Genomic DNA, 3,343 nt, shown 5'->3' with positions numbered 1-3,343 from the left:
GGGCGCCCGCGCTAATTAATGTCCTTATTACAATGTATTACAGCACCCACATATCCCTACGTGCACAAACAATGGTCTATAGGAGGAACTCTGACTATCCACTTCTTACCTGATGATATTTCCTGCTATTTGACGCACAATATACTGCCAGTCACTGGCGAGAACCTGACGCTGGCAGCAGAAGTCGTCCGCCTTGCAGACGACCGAACGTAAAAATGATCACGTGACGCCTATGACCAATCAGCGTCAGCGGAAGAAATTCGCGGGAGATTCGAAAAGCGTTCTATGATTGGTCTGCGTCAGGTTGATGCTTTTATGCCCATATTTGGGCATGCCTCTGAATTCCTTTCTTATTACGTCACGCGCGTACGCCCCCACAGTACTTTCCTATGGGGACCACTAAAAAGCAAATAAAACGATTGTAGAAGCTTGTATAAAAAAAAAAAATTAAAAAACGCCTAAGGGTATTTACCCACTCTACCTCTATACGAAATTACAGGTAATTTCGCCCAAAAATGAAGGAGTTGAATCAATTTAAAGAAGTGGCAGGAGAAGAAGAAGGAGGAGGAGAAGAAACATCAGAAAAAGCAGTATTTCACTCCATACTGAAGTATGGAGTGAAATAATTATGCAAATTACATCAACCTATTTGCGTAATGATGTTAATTATGGTCTTGTTCACACATGTCACAAGTATTGAATTAAGGGTTGATGACCCTCCCCAAGGTGAATATGGTGTGATAAAGCATTGTCAGTTGCTATAACCACCGAATGAAGCCATCGAGTGAGCGCAGTTATAGCAACTGACAAGGCTTCATCACACCATTTTCACCGAGAAAGGGCGGGCCGTTACGCTATTATCATATAGCCTATCAAAACTTACACAGTAGAGAGTAACACATTCCTGTATACTACATACATTTAAATTATGTAACAAACCATTACAGTCACTCCTCTATATCTTTCCGTCCGCTGGCCACTATTCCTGCCTATCTTTCTCGATCTTTACAATACCGCCATACTGTCCATGGAAGGACAATCAACATTCTTGCAACGAACACTGCGAGGAGGGGCACCAGAGTTTGTTGTACACATGCAACATACACATCCGCCAATCTAATAGCGTCAGAGCACGCACCATACGGGCACAGCTCTTTTCTGTATGTTAATTTACCAGTTAAAAGCATTTTGTATTTTGTTACGGGGTTGTCTAACCTTCGTCGACGTATCCAGAACAAATACGTTTTGGTCCGCACACGCCGGTATATGTACCTACTTTTATTAGTAGGCACTTGGGGTCATGCGGCATAATGCCAGAGCGTTCGGGTCGTAACCAAGAGATCCCGAGTTCGAATCCCGCCATGCTACCGAGCTTATATCCTTAAGAAAGGCACTTTACCCGGCTTCCCTCACTTCAATTAGGTGAAAATGACTGTTTCTATATTGCCCGTTTATGCGTGGCATAAAAAATACGTTAAAACCTTGAGTGTGCCGTCACCGTGTCTTGCGATATATATGTTGGAAATAAAAAAAATGAAAATGAGAAATGAACACTTTCTCGTGTGACCACCTCCTGTTCGAAAATACGAACTGTAACTACTCATTTTCGCATTAGCTGAGGAAAACATCTTGTTGAAGTGTCTTTCCCAATTCTATCAGGGATGAAAACCCGGCATCACCCGATTTTAAGCATTTTGAATATTCACACCACATTATCAGACAACTGAACTGCAGTCGGCTCACCCGGAAAGCCAGTCGACATGTTTCTATAGTACACAGCACAGATTACACCTCAAAAAATATGTCTCATGAGTATTTGTACCAAGTTTGTTGCTTGTATCACAATTTGAAAGATTATTTTAGTTATCTGCCCCACTAAGACATTAAAACCAGAAGTTCCGCTGCAGTACCATAAGAAGCCACTAGGGGATCCAAAATCTGACAAATTTCTAGGTCTCACCAAGACCTACCCACCTACCAAATATCACGTCAATCCATTAAAGCCTTCTTAAAACGTGTTTCCGGACACACAGACACACACATACACACACGAACGCCTCTGAAAACATAAATTCTTGGCGAAGGTAACAGTTTTATTTCATTTTTTTCGAAGCCTTTTAGCACTGCAGGGCTAATCTTCCAAGGCTCAAACATTAAAATTACATAATCACATACATGGAAAATACAGTGAATACATTTAAAAAGACATAAATACATTAAAACATCAACAACGATATTAAAAATTAAAAAAAAAAACTAGAGGTTGGGGTCATGTGACACTGTTTGCGATAGCTGAGTGGGTTACACAGTGTCTTCACGTGATATAGTGGGTCATTCAACAATGTGGCCATTTTTAGAGAGTACAGCGTTCAATATCTCGATGTTACTAGGCAAAACACATTTGCGGGGGTATAACGTCTATGGTCACTTTCACCTGAGCTAACAAACGAAATAGATGCTAAGTGCCTTTTCCAAGGGTTCGACGTTGGGTGTTCTTGGAATTCTAAGCTATTCCCTTTATTCTAACTCAACAACTAAATGACAAGAACACCTTGCCTGCTACGTTGATGAGAAGTACGTGGGTGTAGAAAGAAAATTTCATCATACATGAATTGTCTACCGCTCCCAAACCTCAATTACTACTACGTTCGTCATACACGTATTGTCTACTGGCTTTCGAACGTACACCCACATCCACAGACGACGAAGTTGGATCAGTCCACTTTAACTCCTCCCAAGAGAGATACAGATTAAAGTGTAAAATTCTAAATTCATGACCAGATTTCTAAGATAAAATTTTTCTTTACAAAACCACTTTTCTTCACACATCTTGCATTTCACTGCTATAACCGAGTTTTCGTTTTATCTTATAAACAGCACGATGCGGCCATTGTTTTTACTTCAGTGTTCAACACCCTGTTGTTTCTGTACAATAGTACAAGACTCCGTTGTGGAGGCGTATTGTCTATGGGATATGTTTATTCAATAGTTACATCATCTCCCTGCACTGAGTCTCTATTTTGCTGTTGAAGTAGGTCCGCCCTGCAGATAGACAAACCGCTTACAGAAGCTTCTCCGTAAGTACAGAATTTCTGAATCCTTCTTCTCCACTGATGTAGCTTTATTCCTCACATTTTGGTGTATACCTTACTGCAGGTACTTAGCTGCTATAATACAATGATGCGGATATATTAGAGTACATATAAAAAGAAAATTCAATATAAGATTAAATAGTGTACATCAGTCTGTAGAATGATATCAAGTACCAATACACTAATAGTCTGCAAAGTATGATTGCAAATACCTTTTCTGTTGGATCTTTCTGTTATTGTTGTACCTATAT

This window comes from Branchiostoma belcheri, unplaced genomic scaffold, assembly GCF_001625305.1.
Source record: "Branchiostoma belcheri isolate BF01 breed outbred unplaced genomic scaffold, Haploidv18h27 scaffold211, whole genome shotgun sequence".
NCBI lineage: Eukaryota > Metazoa > Chordata > Leptocardii > Amphioxiformes > Branchiostomatidae > Branchiostoma > Branchiostoma belcheri.
Note: the sequence above shows the minus strand (reverse complement) of the source record.